A 24,950-nucleotide genomic window follows, 5' to 3' on the forward strand; every position below is an offset into this window, starting at 1 on the left:
ATTTGATGTTCTAGGGTTTCAGGATTGTTGATTCTCTGTTTGGCTTAGTTTTTCGGATCTTTGTTGTGGAGGGACGGCGTGGTGCTTCTGCCTAGACCGCCATCTTGCCGGAGTCTCTTGTTCTCCATACTCTTGTACACGCCGTTTACGCGGGCCAAACTGGGCTGTGGACATTCTCTGAACGTGCTCTGCTCTCTCAGTCTCCTGGCCCTTGCACCTAACTTTCCTCCTCTCTGGAGTAACCTCCATGCCTCCCCATGCCCATGTTGGTCCAGCTAACTCCTCCCCTAAGGACTCAGCCCAGCGTGCCCCATGGAGGAAGCTTCCTTATCCTCTTCCTGCACAGCTGAGTCAAGTGTCCATCTCCCCTGCTTCCACATCCCTCTGTGGAAACCACTCGTGGTTCTTGTCACAGTATATTGAAGGGGCTTGTTTTCCCATTTGCCTTCCTGTCTAGACTGTGAGCTTCTGGAAGGCCAGGGCTGGGTCCTGTTTAGCTCTGTTTCTTCAGGGCCTTGGACTTGGGTACACAGTTGGCATAGTATACAACCAGTGTTTGTTAGACGGGAAAGAAGGTGATGAGTCGGAGATTCTGGATCTCCTTCTGCCTTTCTGGGCCTGGCATTTCAGCTGTCAGCCCATGGAAGTTCTTTGTCAGATACTGCTCTGTGTATCATTAGTGTTGCAACTAGGGTACCTGTGAGGACTGAGCACCCCCTGGAGAAACAGTGTTAGTCATTTAACCCCTCTTTGCGTTTGTATAGCACTTGACCGTTTCCGGCACACATTTACATTTATTGTGGTCTTCCTCCCCAAATCAACTCTTACCCTCACTGTAAAAAATAAGAAAAATGAGACCAAGTTAAGTGACCCGTCTGAGGTCACACAGGGAGCAAGTGTGGAAGTCAAGATAAAAACCTGGGAGTCCGACCCCCAGCCCAGTGGTCCCCTACTCCTTCCTCCACCCCTCTTCTCTGGGTCCCTGTCCTCAAAATGAGTGTATACTTAGGGTGCTTCACAGAGTAGGCCCCTGGGGGTGTTCCCTACATCGTCATATGGAGCGTGATGGGGTGATTACCCCCCTGGAGAGACAGGACCGCAGCTTGAGAGAGGAGCTCAGGCAGGGTTTCCGGTCCAGTAACGGTGATTCTAATGAAGAAGGCACAAGGGTCTCTATGCAGAGCTGGGGAGTAAAACTGCTCCTGGCTGAGCCTCTCTCCTGAAATGAGGCATAATAAAGAGAACATAATCGCTCGCTTATAGTTAGGACTTCGCAGCCCTGGGGGTAGCAGGTGAGACTGGCCCGAGGGTCCCTCCCTGGCAGGCTTTCACTGGAAACATTGGTGGGACCGTCCCCATGGTGCATCTGCCCTGGAGTGTCAGTCCAGGAAGGTTTTCTTGAGGGTTTACCATCCTCATCTCTGCAGCTCCTCATCCTCTAAGCCTGTGACCAAGCTCTAGATAGAAGCCAGGAGGCTCTTTGCTCTGCCACACGCCTGGAGCTCTGGGCATAACCCCCTCCCGCCTACGTCACAGTTGTTACGACTCTCAAAAGACAATACTTTTTAAGAGTGTTTTAAACATCATAAATGGCATGATGCTGCTGTTGTGAAATACTGTCTAGTCGGCCCCCCAACTCATGGTGACCCAGGGGAACAGAACCCTGCCTAGTCTGGCGTCATCCCCATGATGGGTTGCACATCAGACCGTTGTGATCCATAGGGTTTTCATTGACTAATTTTCAGAAGTAGATTGCCAGGCCTTTCTTCCTAGTCTTAGTCTGGAAGCTTCACTGAAACCTGTTCGGCATCGTAGCAACACGCAACCCTCCACTAACAGATGGGTGGTGGCTGAGTATGAGGTGTGTTGGCTGGGAATCGAGCCAGGGTTTCCTGCACGGAAGGTAAGAATTCTACCACACAGCCACCTCTGCCCTCAAAAAGAGGTGAGGCACTTGCCAGCCTCTGTTTTGGTGTTTCCAGAGAAGATCTGCTCAGGATCCTCAGTCTCTTCAAAGCAAGACACCATGTGCTCTCTGGGGAGCAGGGCCTTAAGGGAAAGGTGAGGCCATTCAACCTTTTTCCACCAGGTCTTCCGGAGAATGAAGATCTGTTGTCCTCAAAGGCATCCACTGTATGTAATGAATTAAATTGTTTCTTATGCATCTAGATTGGTACTTCATTATATATTGTTACTGGAAGAATTGAGAAACTAGTTATTTGTATTAATTTCTTGGTTCTTTGGTTCAGAAGAAGAGTCCAAGTGGCACAAATAGTTAATGTGCTAGGCCTGCCAACCAAAATGTAGGAAGTTTGAGAACCCAGAGCTTCTCGGAAAAAAGGCCTGGTGATCTGCTTCTGAAAAAATCAACCATTGAAAACCTTATGGAGCACAGTTCTACTCTGACACCCGTGGGGTCGCTATGAGTTGGGGTCGACTTGATGGCACCCCATTTGGTTTGGTTCAGAGAAGGAACCCCAATAGAGAAGGGCTGTGTAGGGACTATATTGGTTTCCTATTGCTGCTGTGACAGATTACCACAGATTTAGTGACTTGAAACAATACAAATTATCACTGTACAGTTCTGGAGGTCAGAAGTCCAAAATGGGTCTCACCAGGCTAAAATCAACGTGTCAGTAGAGTTACCTTAATTCTACAGACTCCAGGGGAGAATCTGTCTCCTTGCCTTTCCTAGCTTCTAGAGGCTGCCTGCATTCCTTGGCTCCTGGTCCCTCCGCGCATCACCCCAACCTCTGCTTCTGTCCTTACGTCTCCTTCTCTGACTTTGATCTTCCTGCCTCTCTCCCTCTTATGACGTCCCTTGTCATTACACTGGACCCACCTATGTAACTCAGGCTAGTCTTCCCATCTCAAGGGCCTTAACTGAGTCACCTCTGCAAAGTCTCTTTTGCCATGGAAGATAACATATTTGGGGATTAGGATGTGCACATCTTTGGGGTCATTCTTCTGCCTACCACAGGGGTTAAATACACAGTGAAGCTAGGTGGCCCTTTTCTTAGGGAAAACAGTCATTCTCATCCTGTCTGTCTGAGAGATCTGTGTCTCTGTCTCCCTGTCTGTCAACTGGAGAGAATGACCCACCATTTATATATATAAGGTACATCGAGATTACCAAATAAAAGGTATTTAGTACTAAATGGTTATCATAAGATACTATAACTTGGTACTGATAGTGCTTACATGAATCGATGGAGCTACTAGATGCAGCTATCATTGGGTCCCGTGAGGGAGAGATTAGGGGAGTATCTATTAGATGCTTTAGTTAAGCCTCACTAAATGATTCTTAATAGCGATTTACTTTGGCTTCATTAGCATGGAGGATGGGAACTCTCCTTTAAAATACCATATACCCCGGCTTCCTCCTGGCTTTGGAATAAATGAAATGCAACATGGAAAACTGGTATAAAATGAAGGAGAAGTAGGAGAGGGCTTTCCTCCGTCTGAGTTGCTGTTGGGCAGCAGGTTCGCCTCTGAGCTGCTGCTGGGCAGCGGGTTCGCCTCCGAGCTGCTGCTGGGCAGCGGGTTCGCCTCCGAGCTGCTGTTGGGCAGCGGGTTAACTGCCTGCCCTTAGGTTTTTCACTCCTTTCCACAGCTGGCTGCGCTCTAGCTTTTAACTGAGGCTCTGGTGAAGAAAAAGCCGTGCTTGGGCGGAGCGTGAAGCTTGTGTGTGGAAGGGAATGTGGGGTCAGAAGCTCGCGTGTGAGTCCGTGCGTCTTACCCTGTGCCTAAACCAAGTACAGTGTGTGACGGTTCAGTACCACATACCACTTTAGGAGCCCCTGGGTGGTGGCTACGGGTTGGAATCGACGAGACGGCCGTGGGTTTGATCTGGTTACAAGTGGTGCAAGTGGTTAACGTGCTCTGCTGCTAGCCGAAAGGTGGGAGGTTTGAGTCCACCCAGAGGTGCCTCGGAAGAAAGGTCTGGCAATCTACTTCTGAAAACTCAGCCGCTGAAAACCCTATGGGGCGCACTTCTACTGTGACACACACGTGGGGTCACCAGGAGTCAGAACTGACTTGATGGCAACTGGTTTGTGTTTTTTGTTTTGTTTTTAGACACGACTGTGGATCATTTCGGTCTTGAAATGTAATTAATGCACTTTAAAGGCAGAATGACGTCTCCTTCAGGTCAGAGAAGATTTGAGAATTTTGGAAACTTTTAGCCCCCTCTCCACCCACCTCACCACCAGACTCACTGAGACTCCTTAGGAGGCGAGGGGGTGGGGGGCATTCCGGGGGAAACTCCATGGTGACTGAACCTGTCTGAGCCAGCTCCTGAGCTCTCAGAAGTGGTCAGATGCAGAGGGCTACAGGGAAACTGTGTCCGCCCTCAACGTCCCCGCTCACAGGGCAAATCCCTGCACGCCACCTTAAAAGCCCAGGGGGAGAACCAGTCAGTGGCCGAGGATATCATTCAGTAAGTTCGTAGGATGCTCACCCCTGGCAGAAGTGGTCTTCAGGAAAGCTGATGCAGCTCACCATCCCCAGGAAGGAGCATCATGATGGACGGGCTCCGAGCCTCAGGGCTCTGGGGAATTAAAGGAGAGAGGTGAGCCCTCAGAATAATTATCATCCCATTCTGCAGAGCTCCCCTATTTATTTCTTCATATGGATGAATTTGTATATATTTGCATTTTGTTCTGTCTGATAATATGCACAGAATTCAAATTGAAATGACTTGAGTAGATTTGAATATTAATGAGGTGTTTAAAAGCTGCCATCCCTGGCACAGTCCCTCGGCAAGGGAGTGTGCAGTGCAGCTCAGCTGTCTTCTCCAGGCACGGCCACCAGAGGCCTTGCCGTGGGCCCAGGCTCAGGGGAGTCACCTTCTGGGGTGGAGATAGACGCCTCCCCCGAGGCACCAAGCCTGCAGGGCCGCTCCACCGAGGGAGGGGGATCGGAAACCAGCCCACTGAGTGTGAGGCTTGAGGTCTCCTTAGAAACCCAGACACGTGGGTTAACATTTTAACTATGCCACAAAAGGCAAGCCGTCTTCCCAGATTAAACCCCAAACCAAACCAGTTGCCTCCAGTCAGCTCTGACTCATGGCAATCCCATGTGTGTCAGAGTGGAATTGAGCTCCATAGGATTGTCAATGGCTTCTTTTTCAAAAGTAGATCACCAGAACTTTCTTTCGAGGCACCTCTGGGTGGACTCCAACCTCCAGCCTTTCAGTTAGCAGCTGAGTGCATTAACTGTGTGCACCATCCGTGGACTCCTTTCCCAGATTAAGAAGAACCTGACTGCCTTTCCCTCAGAACTGGGCGGTAGGGCAGAGTCGGGTTTCAGCTAGACAGGAACAGGTGTGCAAAGGTGTGTAATGCTTTTCCCCAGTGCCAGGAAGGTGCCGACTGTCTTCTTCCCGGAGTTCTCAGCCACAGCGCTTACGACACCTCCTGGTTATCTTCCTGTGGAATAATGGCAGGTAGTTGGTGTGCTCTCCGTGGGTCTGAGGAACATGGCACCCAACACCCATCATCATCCTTCCCGAGGCTCTGATAGGAATTCACTCGATACCGGTCACTGCAGCATGTCAGCATTAACATCTGCAGCCCGTCTAGGTGCTGGGCCAAACTCTAAAACTAAATAAGATAGAATGGCTTGTAAATTAAGAAGCCCCACTGTGGTTCAGCTGGTCATCTTGTCTCTCTTTGTCTACTTGTTAGGCGCCATGACATTGGCTCCAAGTCATGTGCCCCCGTTTACAAGAGGACAAAATGTTGCTTCATTCTCAAGCTCGAGTTCATTGTTTTGGTCACTGTGTATTTTCAGCGCCTTCCAACCTAGGGGGCTCATCTTCTAGCACTGTGTCAGACAGTGTTCCATTGTGACCCATACGGTTTTCATTGGGTAATTTTTCAAAGTAGATCACCACGCCTTTCTTCCTAGTCTGTCTTAGTCCGGAAGCTCCGTGGAAACCTGTCTACCGTGGGTGACCCTGCTGGTATTTGAAATGCCAGTGACATAGCTTCCAGCATCACAGCAACATGTAAGGCTCCACAGTGCAACAAACTGACAGATGGTTCGTGGCCTCTGCCCCTCGCAGTCTGGAAAATAAACTAACATTTAGTAAGTACTTGCTACATAGTCTAGAACTTTCCCCTGATCTCATTTAATTCTCAAAAAAAAGAAAAAAAAACTATGATGAAAATATTTGTGTGTCCATTTTCCAAATGAGGAAATGGAGTCTTAGTGAGCCTGAGGAATTTGCTCGAGGTTGTAACTCTAGTGGAAAACAGAGCCGAAATTGAAGGCCAAGGCTGCCAACCCCACCGATGGTGTTCTCACACTACCCCACAGCTGCCTCTCTGAGTCAGCCCGAGAACATCCAGCTCTCGCTTCCCCAGACTCCGCGTCAGGCTTCAGCGCGCTGGGAGGATGAGTCTCCCTCAAATCCATCCTGGATGCGGTTATTATTTTATAGGGATGTTGTAAGTTGATAAGGTAGCTTTATATGTTAATAGCTATTGTAATGTTGTTCTTAAGGCCTATTGCTTGTGCTAGTTTGTATTTTAATGTGTGCAGAGGTGATTACAACTCTAATGTGAATGTTAAACAGATTAGTTGATTTATATGTCAAATAAATAAATAACCAAAACCCATACTCTCATCTCTGTTCATTTCTCTCTCTCCGTCTGTCCAAAAGCAGATGTGGTCTGTGGAGCACTGACAATGGAATAAAAAGAGAGTGTTTTCTGGGTGATAAATAATGGTTATAGACAGGTCTTTTGTTCCGGATGAATTCGGGCTCTGTATCCTTCATAGCTGCTTGTTTGAGGGTTGGGGCTGTTGGCTGTGTTTGGGAGTTTAGCTTTGTTGGACAGTCAGGAATTCACCATCATCCCCCTTGAAATCATGTCCCCCTCCCTGCTACCCTGTGCTGTTTTCTCAGTGCATGCTGGAAAGTTGGCCAAACTTTCCAAAGGCCAGCGTACCCTCGTGTACCCAGGAGTACACGGCACGGGGTGGAAGACAGATAAGAAAATGAGCCATAGGACACAGGACAGTGGGGTCCAGGGAGAGGCTTGCACAGTTATCTATGTGGGAGCAGGCAGGAGGGGTGCCGAGCCCACTGCATGGAGACAGTGCTCAGAAAAGGCTCCCTCCATGAAGCAAAGCTTGAAGGATGAATTGAAGCCCACTAAGATAGTGGGTGCAGGTGCAAGGGGGAGAGGGAGGTTGGGAGAAGGAAAGGCCGTTCCAGGCAGAGGGAATAGTATGTGCTAAAGCCTGGAAAGGGGGTATTGGTGATTCAGGGGTAGACTCTCTCCTTCTGTGTGGGATACCCGAATTTAATTCCTGGCCAGTACACCTCAGACACGGCCACCACCATCTGTCAGCAGAGGCTTGTGTATTGCTATGAACAGGTTTCAGCAGAGCTTCCAGACTAAGACAGACGAGGAAAAAAGGCCTGGCGATCTAATATTTGAAAATCATTCCATGAAAACCCTGTGGATGACAACGGTGTGATCTGTAACTGATCACGGGTATGGCACAGGGCTGGGCAGCGTTTTGCATCGTTGTGCATGGGGTTGCCATGAGTCGGGGGCCGGCTGGAGAGAAGCTAACAACAGCTGCAGCCTGGAAGCTGAGAGGATGCGCCCACGCAGGGAGCTACGCGGAGCTGGGTATGGCTGGAGCCAAGGAGCGTGGAGGCCTTTGGGAGCACCCGTGGTTTAGTTTACTGCGCACAAAACCAGATTTCGAGATGCTTGCTGGCCAGGGAGTATAGATAGGATACAGGAGGGGAAAGGAATAACCTGCATGAGGCTGCCAGTCTGCTTTCTGTTAAGATACAACTGTGGCAAGGGATGGGGAAAAGAAAAGGTAAAGACCTCTTGGGTACAGAGATTTCGTACATAGGCAGTGGAGGAAACCTGATTAACAGCACCTTAAGCTGAGGTTTTTGGAAGCCCTGGTGGCGTGGTGGTTAAGAGCTATGGCTGATAACTAAAAGGTTGGCAGTTCAAATCCGCCAGGTGCTCCTTGGAAACTCTATGGGGCAGTTCTACTCTGTCCTGTAGGGTCGCTATGAGTAGGAATTGACTCGATGGCAACGGGTTTGGTTTTTTTGGTTTTTCTAAACTGAAGTTTGGAGGGGAGGGTGAAGGACATACCTACCTTAGAGGACAACAGGTGTGACATAGGAAGAATGTTCGTGGAGGAAGAGGTACACAGTCATCCTGCGAAGAGAACATTGGAGAAGGGTGCAAACAATGCTAGAGGAGTCACATAACTCGTTACCTGCACACAGTGGCTCCTGATACATCAAGGTGGTGTTAGAATCTACCACCCCGGACTGCTTATAATCACCCCTTGACCGATGGTGTCACAGCCTCGGCAAGAGGCACTTTGGAGTGGCCCATCACGTTGGGAAGAGGGCAGTCAGGAGAGCAGGCAGCAAGGAGACGCAGCCGTTGTACAGGAGTCCATGCTTCTCAGGGCAGGGAGCACGTTGGATGGCATCTGAGTGCGAAGACACAGAGCAAGAAGACCGTGGTGACTGTACTCTCACTGGGTGTGCTCAGGGTGTAGATGCTGTCTCCCAGTGCACATGGAAGTCTGGCACAGAAGGGAGGTATGGCCCTGGGCGGGGGTACTTCAGCTCTCTGGTCATTGGCTGGAAATCTAGTCTTCCTAAAAGCAGAGTTCTTGACATACTTTTTAATTGTCTGACCGGTAGCTTGATCGCTTAGGAGGTTGCCAAAAAAACAAAAAAATCAATGAGAGACTCTGCCACTCCGGGCTCCAGTCTAACTAATTTTCACCTTTTCAACAGATATTTATTGAACACCCAATATGTGCCAGGCACTGTGCCAACAAGGCACAAAGCTCTTGATGAAGGGGATAGGTGCATAATAGACTTTCAATAAGTATCTGTTGAAAGAATGTGGGGATAAAGAAACTAGCATAATGAGAACCTTGAAAGAAAGTGAATACTTATCTTGTTGTTAGCTGCTTTCAAGTCACCTCCGACTCATGGTGACCTTATGTATAACAGAGCACAGTGTTGCCCAGTCTTGCGCCATCCTCATAATCACTGATATGTTTGAGTCCGTTGTTGCAGCTGTTGTCATACTGTGGTGGCTTATGTGTTGCTATGATGCTGGGAGGTATGCCATCAGTATGTCAAATACCAGCAGGGTCACCCATGGTGAACAGGTTTCAGTGGAGCTTCTAGACTAAGACTAGGAAGAAAGGCCTGGCAATCTACTTCTGAAAATCAGCCAATGAAAACCTTATGGATACTTATCTTAGGGATTCTTAATAAAAACAGGACACTGGGCACCTATCCTAGGCTTCAGAACTAGCCCTGAAGTCTATGTAAAAGGAAGAAAGGAAAAGATGGGCAGTAGATAAGAAGGAAAGGTGGCCCAAGGAGGAGGGCACTTCAAATAATAAATCCTTCTTTGACAGCACGATACAGATTACCCTGATGAAGAAGGAAAGGGGTACCATCTAAGAGAACCAATGTGGCTACACAGACGTCTCTCCAAGGAGCTCAGATTTTGAAAGAACAAGTACAAAGGAGGGAAGGCAGGAATCTGACAAAGGATGAGCACAAAAGAGGAGCAGGGACCTGTAACAAAAGTGCCAGGTGACATAAAGACCCAGGATGAGGTGAAGCATGCAGGAAAAGACAAAAAGAAAAAGAGAACCGGGAGAAACACCAAAATGGAGATTTTTAGGTTCTGAGAAAGAGGTAGAACGAAAGGACGGAGCTCCCTGGGAAGTGTCACGTAACAGTAATCAGTTATTAGAAATAAAACTCCTCAACTTCTCTTTGGGTGCTGTCATTCTTGTCAAGGAAAAGCTTTTCATATTTGAGGGAGAACAAACTAGGGTAACGAAGTGAAGCCTGAGGTGGGTGGTGTGACAGAGACTAGGGTAGTGATTTGGAGTCACCCAGATTAGGGATTGTGTTCCAGCTCTGCCAGTTCTGCTACTCAATAATCTCTGTGACTCTCTGTGGCTCAGTTTCCCCTCCTATAAAACAGAGATAACAAGCGTTCCTATGTCATAGATTTGTTGTGTAGACTAAAAGGCATGACACAAATAAAACACTTAGCATGATGCCTGGCACATAGAAAAAAATCACTAGACATTAGCTATTATCATCATTATTATTATTATTATCATCACCATCATCATCATCATCATCAGATGTTTAAAACAAGTCTGATTACTGGGCCCAAAAAAATTAACCCACCTCTCAGGATACTGAAAGAATTTGCAGATGTGATTCTGGAGCCATTCCAGGTAAACAATAATCAAGAAGTATTTTAAAATGCGAGAGTCTGGAAAAAGATAATGATTTTTTTTAAAACTAGAGTAGTAAACAGCGGTACATTCTGGGAACAGTGGACAGGTAGACTTCATACGGATCTCCAGAAAACAAAAATTGCAAGGGATTAATTTGATGGTTTGTAAACACTCAGAAAATCATCTGTGGTCACTAAAGGCCACCTTGGACGCTTTAAGAGCAAGTTGTGCTAATACTTCATTTAAAAAAAAAAACTAGCATAATAGTTTCTTGTTATAATCTATCTCTCCTTTGTGATGTTGTATTATTCACAAATTTGATTAACAAATCTTCCGCTGCTAGGTGTATCCTGGAGTCATAATTAAAGGAGCTTTATTTTATTGAAATCTCAATATGAGCTAACAGCATAACGTGGTTCCAAATAATGTACTCGTTGACTTCCTCAGTAGGAAACACCATGTTCATACTGGGGATAGTAGCAATCCCATTGTCCCCTGTGGTGCTGAGACCACGTCTGGGATGGGTGTGCTCCCTCCTGAAAGCCACATCTAGAGGGCCATTTACAAATGAGGGCATAAGCAGAAAGCTGGGGGAGCCAGGGTGATGAAGAGCTTGAAAATGATGTAACATGAGGAAGGGTGGAGGGATATAGAATTATTTGGGCAGAAAAAGCAAGCCTTGGGGATTCTCCAGCTTTATTGTGCTTGAGAATCACCTCCAGATTCCAGCTGCTCCAATCCCTAGATTCCTAGAGATTCTGATTTATTAATCCCAATATGAGCCCAGGAAATTACAGTAACACAAACATCTCAGATAATTCTCATTCCAGGACCATACTCTAAGAAACATTGCCTATAAAAGAGCAAACTGTCCTTAGATACAAGAGTTTGGCTCTCCTATGCTGTTTAGAAAGGAGCTCTGGTGGCACAATGGTTAAGCGCTTGGCTGCTAACCTAAAGGTCAGTGGTTCGAACCCACCAGCTGCTCCACAGGAGAAAGATGTGACAATCTGCTTCCATAAAGATTACAGCCTTGGAAACCCTATGTGGCAGTTCTACTCTGGTGCAGTTCTGCTTTGTCCTATGAGTTGGAATTGACTCAGTGCAACAGGTTTGGTCTTTCTGGTTTTATGCTGTTTAGAGGACAGAACCCTAATCAATAAGCCTTCAATTCTACTGTCACAATTGGAAGATGCGAGCCTTGGTGTTCTCATTTCTGTATCCCAAGTTCTGAACATGGCGTCTGGCACACAGTAGGGGGCCAGAAAATACTTGCATAATGAAATTACAAGAAGATAGGAGACTGAACCTGGTAACAGTGAAAGCTTCTTGAAATAAGCAGGTGGCCTGGGTGGGTGGTAAGCCATCAGCAGGTGGCCTGGGTGGGTGGTAAGCCATCAGCAGGTGGCCTGGGTGGGTGGTAAGCCATCAGCACGTGGCCTGGGTGGGTGGTAAGCCATCAGCACGTGGCCTGGTGGGTGGTAAGCCATCAGCAGCTGGCCTGGGTGGGTGGTAAGCCATCAGCAGCTGGCCTGGGTGGGTGGTAAGCCATCAGCAGCTGGCCTGGGTGGGTGGTAAGCCATCAGCAGGTGGCCTGGGTGGGTGGTAAGCCATCAGCAGGTGGCCTGGGTGGGTGGTAAGCCATCAGCAGCCATCTTTATGGAGAGACTGGATAATAACTGGTGAGACATGTCATAAAGGAGATGGTTGTGTTAGAAGAAAGGTTCAACCAAGGTGACCTCCCTGGCTCTCCATGTTGTTAAAACTCAGTCGAGGCACTACAGTACATTGAAAGAATCATTTGACTACAGTGCAAATATAATGGAATCAGAAAGGAACGTTAGAGATAGGAAAGGAGAAATGGTGAGAAGCACTAAAGACAAGAGTAAGAAGCGACAATTGAGCAGAGATGATGCAGTCCGAAGAAGCACCTAACAAGGTGTTTAGTTGTGGATGTGGCATCTGCAGTATTTTACACAGATGTAACTTAATTCAGCCCAAACATTCATTGGGCACTTACTGTGTACAGATAGGATGCAGCGCCAGCCTTGATCCTTGCCCTTGTGGAGCTCACAGGATAACTGAAGAGAGCATTGTCCCTAGTTCTGCCCCCAGAATCACAGAATGCAAGTCTAACTCTTTAGAGGAGAGACAAAATGTGAGTACCGAGGAAGGACATTGTCTGTCACTTAAATGGCTGTATGTCCAGCACCTAGAATGGTAGCTGGCATGTTGTGGGCATCAAGAAATATTTGTTGAACGAATGAGTGAATGAAACTTGTATTTATTGAATGTATCCTTGCCAGGCAGTGTATTGCATACTTTGTATATACCGTAATTCCTCCAAACATTGTAGTATTATCCTCATTTTCTAGATGTCGAAATGGAAACTCTGTTGAGTTACTTGCCCAGGGTCATAAAGGTAGTAAATGACAGAGCTGAAGACACTGGACTCGAGATTATCCATTTCTTAAATTTATGTCATTTCTAGTACGCCATGCAAGTCTAGATCACTTGGTTGTCAGACAAGTGAATTGAGATTCGGCGAGGTGAAATGACATGCTCAGAGTTACCCTGATAGTTTGTAACAGAACCGGGTCCAGAAGGGAAGCGCTGGACAGTGATTTCAGCAGCAGCCACAATCATCACTGCATCTCAGCAGATGACCTTGCTCCACCACTGCCCACTGACCAGCTTCCACTGACCCTTGGAGGCCCTCTGTCTTCGCATAGAGAAGGAGCGTGTACCTTCACCAGCTCTCTGTGCAGCTGTGTGGTGGCCGCTGAGGCTGCCTCAGCATTGGCTGGGCCAGTGTGAACATGGTAATGTGGGGCTGGTAATGGTGCTACAGAAGCTTGAAGAAGACTTGCCCACCATAAGAAATGAGCAAATTGTTATGCTGGGGACATTTGGTCTGCTGTTCAGCAGCCTGTGACTAACATGTTCATGTAGATTGGCCTCAGGACTCAATTTCTGTCTCCTTTTTTTTCAAAACTTAGAGTCAGCAGGGAAATAAGTTGTGTGCCAAATTGTTTTCTGGTCTGTATGGGTTCAGCTCTGCCCTTAGTTATACGAGTATAATTCCCATTGACTTTGTCTAGAGACCTGCTGGGGTGAAAGGGAGGGTGGGATGTAAGGCCATCAATTCAGTCGGAGCAGCATGTTGTTCTTCTCTTTCTGTCACTTTTTATGTGGATAATAGGAAAAAATGAAAATTGTGTGTGTGTGTGTGTTTTCACCCCTCTGCAGTTCTTTTCAGCTCACTGCACCATAATATTTTCCAAGGCAAGGCAAAAATAAAATGAAGATGTATGGGAGAAAAAGAAGGTGTGAGTGTGCTGTGTGCACACACGTGGCATGCACGCATGCATATGTGGGCACTGTATCCGTCAGAGTCCTTAGTGGCAAGCAACAGAAGCCATCTGGCTGATATGAACAGGAAAAAATATTGGGCAGGTCACAGAACTGCCAGAAGGGCAAAGGAACCAGGCTGTGAAGTGGTCCACAATAATACCGCGCACTCTTCAGAACCCTGCTCCCGCCATCAAGCAATGCTGCTCCCGGCCTTGATCTCCCCACAGCTGCCAGCCCTGCTAGAAGGGAGGCTCTGTGGTAGCCTCTTTGCAGAATCACTAATTCCTGCATCCATGTGTGGGAAGCGTGTCTGATTTGCAGTGACTTAGGGCATCAGCCTGCACTCTAGCTGCAAGGGAGGCTGGGGAAACCAGGACCTGGAATGTCGTAACTTCTATATATAGCAGAAGGAGCCTCTGTTTCCCATGGGGACTCACAGAGTGATGAATATCCCCCAATACAGCAAGGTTTCTACTGCTGGGCAGCCAGCAAGAATACCCAATGCCCATCATAGGTGCGCCTGGTGGAGCTTGGGAAAACTCCTCAGCATATGAAGGAATTAGTAGGCGCAATCTCCTTACTACAGCTTTACTGCACAGTCACCAAGGCCAGGAAAGGTGTACATAGTGATGCTACCCTGTGATATTTTTCAATGAAAAAGGCACTCAGGCATCATGACTAGCTTCTCTGGAGCTTTCAACTTTCCAAACAGGCAAAACCAGAGGAGCTGCTGTGTGGCTTCGGCAGCACTGGGTTTGCAGCCCGACGGGAGGAAGGACCGTGTACGTCCTCCACCGTTATTCTGTCCATCCTAGACTGAATGAATTTTCAGAAGTCACTCTGACTTCATTGGGTTCACTTGCTGGTCATGTTGTCTGTACCGCGTACTGAGCCCACGCCACCCAGAAGAGGCGTATTTGGAAAATCACTGTGAGTGAATCATTAGAGGCTTTTTAACTGCATAACCAGATTTTCCTGCCTCTTATCTGCCAGGATTACAGGATGGGCCAGTGGCAAGATGCAGAAGGACTGTCTGGGTGCCCTTTGCTAATTTGGGTTAGAGGTGTTGATTCTCTAGGGGTGCTTTCCTTCGTAACAACTCTAGGCAGGTGAGCCCAAATCCGACTGATTTTGTTGTTTTGTTTTTTGTCATTTCCATGGTTCCTTTCAGAGAGCTTACGCAGTAACTCGCTCTCCTAGGACTGCTGAGTTAAGGTAATGTGGTCCTGTTTTTGTGGGTGCAAAACTCAGTGATACAGCGAAGGTCAAACGGCAGCCAGGGAAGTCAGACCCAGAACAGGACGTAAAAACCCTGCCCGGTCCCAGGGGTGTTCTACTGCTCTCATTTCACACTAGCTGTTATCTCTTGAGAATTTTCTAGCAATTTGTGGTGATGACAATCTTTTAGATAAAGATCGACATTCTCTGGTATGGTTGGGAAAACTGGGGCACTAAATGAGTTGCTTCTGCACCCCTTCTTCATTCTGGAGTCAGAAACACGCTTTGATGCTTTGTCACTAATGGTTTAATCTCCAAAGCGCTGCGTGCTTCATGATGTTTATTCAGTTTTGTTTCTGGGATTTATGTCACCAGAAAGGTGGATAAAACATTCTACTCATAAACAGTCAAAAAATCGCCTTAATAAGCATCTACTTCTTACAGGGAGATGACAATAAAGACATACGAAGGAAAGCAAGTGCTTGGTGGTTTTTTTTTTGTTTGTTTGTTTGTTTTTTTTTGGCGTGGGGAGGGCAATAAAGGAAAATGTAAAAAATAATATTTATATACTATTTCAAATCCCAAGACTGCATTGAGCCCAGCGCAGCGACTGTAAGTGAGGGGAGGAGGGGATTGAAGCCAGCGGAAGCCTTACACCACCTCCGGACCCATCTATCTCCAGCACGGCCCAGACACCTAGCAGCAGACGGGCCTTACCAGATCCGAGCTTGCGGGTGTTTCTTCAGTTCCTTAGATGTCGCTTATTTGGAACTCAGAAAACACTTTTTCTTTTTTTTTTTTTTCATGAAAGCAATATTCTAAATTAAACTGGGTACCTTAGCCATGCCATAGAATTTTACTTAACTAGGGGTGTCATGGAGCCCTGGTGGTGGAGTGGTTAAGAGCTCGGCTGCTAACTAAAAGGTTAGCAGCTCGAATCCACCAGCTGCTCCTTGGAAACCCTATGGGGCAGTTCTAGTCTGTCCTAGAGGGTCGCTGTGAGTCGAAATCAACTCGATGACAACAGTTTTGTGCGTGTGTGTGTGTGTGTGTGTGTGTGTGTGTGTGTTTAGTGATGTCATTGAAATGCTATATGTTTATAGTTTTATATATTTAGAAGATAATCCTCTTAAAGTATGAGTGAACTCATCAGCAATTCCATAATTGAATAAGTAAAGTTAAAATTGAAGCTATCCTGGCTTCTGGTATTTAAGAAAAAAATCACATTTATTTAGACGACAATATATGCCATGACTCTTGGACCCTCCGAGGGGTTGACAGACCACGGTTAAGGGTTTGGTTGATCGTGCTGGTTACTTTACGCTTAATTTTGCTCCGAGCCTATGGTTTTCCATTGACTTGATAGGACTGTGTTCCTCAGCGTTATACTCACCTATCTGTAATAATGAGGGTTGTTACTTGCCATCAAGCCCACCTCATGGTGACCCACGTATGTGAAGTAGAACTGCTCCATAGGGTTTTCAAGGCTGTGACCTTTCAGAAGCAGGTTGCAAGGCCTGTTTTCTAAGGCATTTCTTGGTGGATTTGAACTGCCAACCTTTCCGCTGATAGTCAAATGCTTAACCATTTGGACTACCCAGGGACCTTTAATGAGGGTACTGTTTGATAAAGAGAATATGAGAAATCAGAAGAAAGGAAAGCAAAGAATAAAAAGCAGATATCTCAATTAAAAATAAAAAGGGAGCTAAACGAAATGTATGTGAATATAGAAAAGAGAGCGCATGAAGCGGAGTGAACTGTGAGAACCAGCAACACATAATATCCCCGAGGGGGACAAAGGGTGGTGGTAGAGAGAAGGCCACATGTCATGTCCCCGTCCTGTCTCTAGGGGGCAGTGTCAACCTCGGGCAGCTTGGCTGCTGCTCTGTGACTTGGGTACATTGGGCAAAAGAAGGCTGACTTCAGCCAGGTTTTCTTTTGCATCGTGTTGCCTTAACTCAGGAAGAATCTGACATTCTTCACATTAACGCAAGAATTTTTGTTTGTTTGTTTCCCCTCAGTTGGTTATGCTGGAACTAAATACTAGCCTTCAGAATTAGTTTTTAGCTGTGTGTTTGGATGCCAGCGTTTTGCGGTTCCCAGGCGGTATGTAGCAAGAAGGTAAAAGAGGAGAAAGTATCGAGAGGCTCCCCTCGGTCTCCCACGCAGCAAGAGGGTCCTGGAAGGAGGCCAGCTCTAGCTTTGAGGAAACCCACAAGAGTGATCCATGTGTAGAGACGGCATGTCCCATTGCTAAGGTACTGAATTAGCTTTGTACCGTGAATGGTGTGGAAGAACCTTGAGGCTGTCATCTCAGTTCTCTGGAGCCTCTATGACCACTTAAAGCTCCCTTATGCACTTGGGTAGAATGTGTTGATATGGACATTTCTTGTGTTCCAGTATGGGATTGCTTCATTGTCCTGAACACACAGTGCTCCGTCATCACCCTACCCTTGGCCCCACACCCTGGCAGGATGTTCGTCCTCCCTTCTTCCCTTGGTCCACACCTACTCACCCCTCCAGATTCCGCTTGGGTGTCACCTCCTCTGAAGCCTTCCTTCACTCTTCTCAGGGCCCCATAGCAGCCCATGCTTACCTCCATCTTTGTCCTACCACACCACATTTAATCGCCACTGTTTTCCCTGGTGGACAACCCCCTCTCCCTGGAAGACTAGTGTTCCTAAAGATAGAGAATCTGCCATAGCTCCTCATTCCCTGTGCCCATGGCAGGAACTCAGTAAGTGTTTACTGAACAAAATAAATGAACTGAATCAGACCTTGACAGCAATGATGTCTACTGACCCTTTGCAGCCAGTGTGTTTTGAAAGTTCATAGTGGTTGTTAGTTGCTATTGAGTTGGCTCCAGCTTATCGTTACCTTACGCATAACAGAACAAAACTTTGCCTGGTTCTGCACCATCTTCGTGATTCGAGTCGATTGTTGCAGCCACTGTGCATTTTGAGTGCCTTCCAACCTAAGGGGCTCATCTTCCAGCACTATATTGGACAGTATTCTATTGTGATCCAAATCACTGGCTAATTTTCAGAAGTACATAGCCAGGCCTTTCTTCCTAGTCTGCCTTAGTCTGCAGGCTCCACTGAAACCTGTCCACCACGGGTGACCCTGCTGGTATTTGAAATATCAGTGGCATAGCTTCCAGCATCATAGCAACACGCAAGCCACCACAGCACAAGGCAGACAAGTGGTAGTTTTAACGGTTTAAAAGTGGTTTAATTGGCAGCCTAAGCTCCCTCTTCTGTCCAAGCAGAAGTTCACTGTGAAATGAGCCTGGTTTTCTGATATGTGGACCACAGAGGCGTGTTCTCATACACCTCAGCCTGAAGTCCCACTCTTCCAATATCTATTTAAGGATAAGAAAGGGTTTTTCTGTACCTGAAAAGACTGTCAAAAGCATGTCTAATCAGAACCTGTTAGAGCTGAAGGGACCTTACAGATTATCCAGTTGAACCCCCACCTTTACAGAGGAGGAAACCGAACCCCAGAGAGGTGCGTTCCCTTTGCCAGAGCCCCACAGCCAAGTTGGTGGCCAGTCTGGGAATGGAACCTTCACCTCCACTCGTTCCCCTTTTCTGTTACAGGGTCCTTTTCCATATGGCTCCTGATTTCTGGGCTCCTGAGAGCCTTTCCTGGGGTACAAGTGACTAGAAAGGGGTACAGTTTTATAAGTGAGCTAAATAAATAGCTATGGCCGCTTATACATCCTGGAGCAGCTTTCTTCAGGAGGAGCTTAGCGCATTTAATAGGGCGCTTGTAAACAGGAACAATTTGAATAGTTTCTCCCGCACGCTGTTACCATTTCTGTGTGCCCCATTTCATCTGTAATCTGCTTTTACAAGGCACCGGTGGGCCTTTGATGACAGCAACGAATGACCCAGACAGCTTCCTCTCAAATGTGAAAGCCGAGCTGAGAATCTGGGAGAATCGAAGGTATCTGTCTCCATAAAAACACATTGACTAAAATTGCTCTCCTGCATCCAGGTAGGTTAACATCCTCCCCCTGCCCCACGTCTTTTCTCCTACGTTTGCTGTTCCCATCTTCTGGCTGTTGCCCACATCTGGAGCATGGCGGCTGTCCTGTAATGTGCAAGCTGCCACATGTAATTTGGAGAACTTGAATACAAATACCTGCTAATTTAAAAAAAATACAGAAGCGTGTTTGTCGGCTTGTCATTCTGTAAAGAAGAACACCATCTCCCAAACTAATTTAAAAAACAAAATGAAAATAACTTTTCCAGCAGCTTTACAAAATCCAACAACTCTGCATTTCACCGTTAACTTCCTTCGGAGTCTTCCAAAGTCCTTTGCAGATGTCTGTGAAGTCTCTTTGGGGAAGGCGGGTTGGCCCAGTAGGACAGGCAGGGAAGCAGGACAGAGCTGACAGACAGGTCACTTGTCTTCTATTAGGTACCCCCAGTGATAAGTATGGAGTCCCTTGGGAGTGCAAACAGTTAATGCACTTGGCTGCTAACTGAAAGGTTGGAGGTTCAAGTCCACCCAGAGGTACCTCAGAAAAAAGGCCTGGCAATCTACTTCTGAAAAATCAGCCATCGAGAACCCTATAGAGCATAATTCTGCTTCAACACACGTGGATCATCATGAGTCAGGGTTAACTTGATGGCAAGTGGTTAGGCTAGGTCTAAGTAAGGTCTCTCAGTCTTTCCACTAGTGATATTTTGGACCGGATAATTCTTCATTGCAAGGTCCTGTCCTGTGCCTTGTAAGATGTTTAAAAGCATCCCAGGACTCTACCTATTGGATGCTGGTAATAACCTTCCCCTAGTCGTGGCCACCAAACACGTCTCCAGACATTGCCAAAGCTCCCTGGGGGAGTGGGACAAAGTCACCCCCAGCTGAGAACCACAGTCACTCTCATATGCTGTGTGGTTTGAAGGAAAGGGCACAGCGCTTGGCCCCAGAGCGCTTGGGTTTCAGTGGCCTCCTCTTCATTCTAACCGTGTGGGACTCGGCTTTTCCTTGTGCCTGCTTCCACATCTCTGAGATACGAGCCCGACCGTGGTGTTCCCGGGGTACTGTGAAGATCACATGAGATGGGGGTGATTCTCACACACGGTAAGGGGCCTCAGGAAGGTAGGTTTTGTTGTCCTTATCATTGCAAGATGGCTCTCAGAGTGACAAGCTGCCGTTTGGAGGCGGTAGGACAGAGTTTCCTGGGGGAAATCACTCCCTGCTAGCAGCAGCCTGGGGACTCTGACTGGTTAGCACAGTGCTCTCCTGAACGCTGAGCTCTCTGATCTCTGGGCATGGTGGAAGAACACTGAGGAAAATCTGCTTCCTGAGGAAGGGCTAACAGAGATGAGTAATTTTACATACACAGAGCAAAGACCTGTTCAGAGGGGCTCCAGGCCCTCTCTTCACTATCCTCTCTTCTCCCCAAACCATGTCCAAGGTGTTTGATCCACTCAGATTGCTGCTGGGTTGCTTAAATGCTGAGCTCTAGGTCAGAGAAAGTCGCCACATCTTTACTAAAGACCTTTTCAAAGGAAAGAGATTGTCAGCTGTCTGAGAAGGCAGGTGGGCAGCTGAGATAACCTCTCAAAGGCCCTTCTAGCCCAGTAATTCTAGGTGGTGCAGTGGTTAAGAGCTCAGGCTGCTGACCTAAAAATCAGCAGTTGGAATCCATCAGCTGCTTCTTGGAAATCCCACGGGGCAGTCCTACTGTGTCCTACAGGGTCGCTATGAGTAGGAGTCGACTTGACGGCAACGGGTTTGGTTTTTGTTTCTTTTTTTTAATTTAGAGCTATGTATTCTGGAATCTAGACTCTCCCTTATTTAATCCACTGATTTCTGTGGCCAGCATTGATAGCAACAGTTGGCACTTGATTCTGGACTACACTGTGCCAGAAAGTGTGCCGAATACGTTAGGTTTATTATCTCACTGAAACGTCTTAACAAGGCTCTGTAAGATAGGTTAAAAAATAAATAAAAATAAACAGTTGCCACTGAGTCAGTTTAGACTCATGGAGACCCCATGTGTGTCAGACTAGAACTATGCTACTTAGGGTTTTCAATGGCTGGGTTTTTGGAAGTAGATTGCCAGGCCTTTCTTCCAAGGTGCCTCTGGGTAGACTTGAATTGCTAACCTTTCAGTTAGCAGCTGAGCTCTTAACCGTTAGTTCCACCCAAAGATTTCATAAGGGGGGTGTCACTCCCATTTTACCAATGAGAAAGCTGAGGTGGATTAGGTGAGGTGTCTCATCTAAGCTACTCAGCAGAAGGGCCGTGGCATGCCTCTAGACTCCAAGCACACAGGTGCGCGCGGAATGAGCCCCTGAGTGAAATGAAAAGCCCCACCTGTGAAGTGACCCCAGAGGAGAGTTGTTCAGCTTCCACTCAGACAGACAGACAACCAGCATGTCCAGTGACCCAACCGGAGTCTCCTGTGGTGAGCACTCCATGACCCTGCAGCCTACAGGTTGAAGGCCAAGAGGCACATGAAGGTTCAGGAGGATTCCGTGGTGTAAAAAATAAAGTTAAGACAGGCGGGAGAAGCTGACTGAGTGGTAGACACCCAATCGGTACACCCAAGCCAACAATTCCTACAGAACAGCGCCTTGCTTGTTCAGATCCCCAGGAGACGGGTGCTGCTCTGACAGTTGGCAGAAATCCTGACCATACAGATCTTTTCATCTCCAGTCTGCTTTTTAGACTTTTTCATTTTGTATTATTAAGTATTAAACCCTGTAAACACTTCCATTTGTATCATATTGTCCGTCAGATTACCTTTTTGCAACAGCATCCAATCATATTGGCATCACTTACTTCTCTGGGCAACAGCTGCAATTCCAAAATCCTGCTACAGGATAAAACAATGAAATGCCTAAGCTGCTGCTGAGGGTCAGGACTCCTGGGTTCTTTCTCCAGACACTGGTGTCAGCTAACCATTTACATCTAGTCAGGCCTAACTGTTTCCTTTCCAGCTGAGTGCAATGGGCATAGTATAAAGACCCCACTCCTTCCTTCCAATAGATTTAAACAACTTTGAAAATTCAAACCTGTAAGTCTTGTGTCCCGTCAACTCAGTACCTGTCTGTGGTTGCCACAGAGCACAACGCTACAGTCTTAACGTCAGCACATATCCCATTGTGTTCCCTTCTCGGCCGTCGTTTGCTGGGTGCCCCGCACTTGCTCATTATTTTCTACTGTTAAATGTCCAAAGAGAAACAATGAGGCCTACCTGGTGCGTGAGAAAGTAAGGTATTTCGAAGTCGGAAGGAAATAAGATCGGTAGATGGGCTGATGTTTTCGATTCTCCACCTCTCTGTTCTCCTGTTAGCAAAGACAATCAAAACTTTGTAACATTTAAAATTCAATTTTAGGACAATACAAAAGACAGGATAATTGGGTCCGTATGCCCAAATGCCAGTCACTTGAATGTTAGTATCTTACGATGTTTCTCAGTGCCGGCATCCAAGGACCACACTGTGTAAGGCAAAGAATTCCTGAGAATTCTGATGCAGAGAGAAGACAGGACCATGGACCTGCTTCCCCACAGAGACCACTCAGTGTTCTCTTCACTTCTAAAGAGTTGAGTTCAGATGTTCAAAAGACAGAGCTTGTGATGTGTAGACACGCAAAGGCATCCCTGTAAGTAAGCAACACAGTTGAGCAGCCCCCGTACTGTGTCACCAGTGGGAGTGTCTCATTACCTTACTTAAGGCACTGACCTGTCGCCCTTTGCTAGTTCCTCCCTAGCCCCCAACCAGTCGTCATCCTTAATTAATCCTCCCCTTCCCGTGCCGCCTTCTCTGTGGCCTGGACAAAATTACTTACCCTTTCCTTGGCTCTATGATCCATCTGTTGGGTTGGCAGAGCAGCACTTTGATGCATCTGGCAGGGAATGGTGCACTTTAATGAACGTTTGGAAAGTGCTCTGAACATGAAGTGCTTCGAATTAATATTGCTTTCCAAGCTCCTAGACAATCCAGTGAAGTGGTATCTTAATCGTCTCCCAGCTAATTCATTTTGGACCTGAGTCTACTGTATATGGATTTCAGTTTGGGGGTTGCTGGGAAGATTTATTTTGCTTTGGGGCAAATATTGGCCTCCTGAGCCTCTGTCAATATTTACCTCTTGGGTCAATAAATCTCAGTGTTGACCTTGATAAAAGTCAACATTGCCACAGAACCTCAGGATCTTCTTCATCTGTTCTGCCTTAGTTCCAAGTCTGTCACTTGATTCTGTCCTAATAAACCCTTATTTGCAGGAGTTTTTAACACAAGCTGTTGACATGCCCTCAGGGGTGAAGTTGCTGGATGTATCCCTGGGTATTTGTGTAGAAATGCTGAAGTGAGACTGTCTTTGTGCGTTTAAGAGAATTCCTGATCATTTGTTCTTACTTTTCTTCTTGGAGAGGGCAGAGAGGGGATCTTTCTAGAAGGATCTGTCTAACCCAGAATAAAGTGCAGATTAGGCAAACTCGTAATAGAGTCTAACACACTGGACAGTTACATTCATCGAATATTTGAAAGATATCTTTTGGGAGAAGAGAGTGTGTACTGGGTATGTGGTACGCAGACTTGTGTCCATTGGACATCAATTAGACCATGCATATTATCATCAGTGATTCTCTTCACGGCCAAACAAACCACGTAGTGTTCTCCCCCATGGTGGACATGCCCAGAGTAACCTATTCCAGGCTGTGCTGGATCTATTGTTTGATATGTACAGATTCAGACGTTCAGTGAGGTCCCTGGGTGGTAAAAACAGTTTGTGTTTGTCTGCTAACCTAAAGGTTGGTAGTTTGAATTCACCCAGTGGCACCATGGAAGAAAAGCCTGATGAGCTGCTTCCATAAAAAGTATAGCCAAGAAACCCCTACGGAGCAATTCTACCCTGTAACACACGGGGTCACCATGAGTCCAAATAGACTTGAGGGCAACAAGTTCTTTAATCATCCAGTGTAGGAAATTTGCCTTGCTTGAAGATATAAGAAACATGTTTCACAGGAGCAGAAGGTGTCTGCATTTTAGCGCTACGCAGATGATACGCCAAAGGGGGAAGGCAGTTGTGAAATGCCAAATCAATAGCGTGGCTGCTGCGTTCATCACATTTATCCTTGGAGTTTGGATTTAATTGCTTTCCATATAGATTCAAGTGGAGAGAATGGTTCATCACAAAGCATTTTGTTCAGAACTGTTGCACAGACAGATTTCTAGAATAAATGTATGTAAAACTCAAAACCCTGTCCAGCACGTCTTATGATAAATGAGACTTCTTTATGATTCGCTATTGATTTATCTGCTTTTAATGGGCCCGTTTGCAAGCAGCAGTGCTTCCAAATTTTCAAGGATGTTATGTGTGTGTTTGTGTGTTTCTGTTTGCTGAAGGGTAGTAAGGGAGAAGGTTAACACTTCATTTATTTCGGAGTTGGAAGTGTTGGAAGGCTAGCTCTCTCCTCCTACAATGAACAATTTCTCTTATCCATTATTTTGTCAGTCCTATCAGTAATTCATGGGGGCATTGTTGGTTCAGTGGTAGAATTCTTGCCTTCCATGCGGGAGATCTGGGTTCGATTCCCAGCCAATGCACCTCATACGCAGCCACCACCCGTTCGTCAGTGGGGGCATATGTGTTACCGTGATGCTGTACAGGTTTCAGTGGACCTTACCAGCTAAGACTAGGGAGAAGGGCCTGGCTATCTACTTTTGCAGATCAGCCAGTGAAAATGCCATAGATCACAGCAGCTCAATCTACAGCCGATCATGGGGATGGTGCAGGACTGGGCAGCGCTTTGTCCCATTGTGCACAGAATTGCCGTGAGTCGAAGGACAACTCCATAGCCGCTAACGGCAACGTCAGTAACTCAGGCTACAAAATCCTATTTATTTATTTGCTTAGATTTTTCCAAGCAGTTGAGGAAAATGCATTGATGAAAAGAAGGAAGGGAGGAGGACTTTGGAATGATTCACAGGTAAGGTGTATGCAGGCTGAATTTTTAACCTATGTGTCCACATTCTGTCCTGTGTTTTGCTGGATAGCCTGGGCTACATCATCTCCACCCAGGAGCCAGCTCAGCAGTCTGCTCTCTGGACTGCTTGTGGCTGCCTGGAACC

General features: G+C 46.8%; 1 protein-coding gene and 1 non-coding gene across 3 annotated transcripts in view; both read left to right on the forward strand.

The window, feature by feature from the left end:
• The window catches only part of KIRREL3 (kirre like nephrin family adhesion molecule 3), a 694,039-nt gene that overhangs the window by 32,836 nt on the left and 636,253 nt on the right, over positions 1 to 24,950 (forward strand). The gene's annotated exons all lie outside the window — the stretch shown is intronic.
• TRNAG-UCC (transfer RNA glycine (anticodon UCC)) lies at positions 24,355 to 24,425 on the forward strand. The gene has a single exon. It is a non-coding gene; the product is annotated as a tRNA-Gly (tRNA).

Source organism: Trichechus manatus, unplaced genomic scaffold, assembly GCF_000243295.1.
Source record: "Trichechus manatus latirostris isolate Lorelei unplaced genomic scaffold, TriManLat1.0 scaffold00064, whole genome shotgun sequence".
NCBI classification, from domain to species: Eukaryota; Metazoa; Chordata; class Mammalia; order Sirenia; family Trichechidae; genus Trichechus; species Trichechus manatus.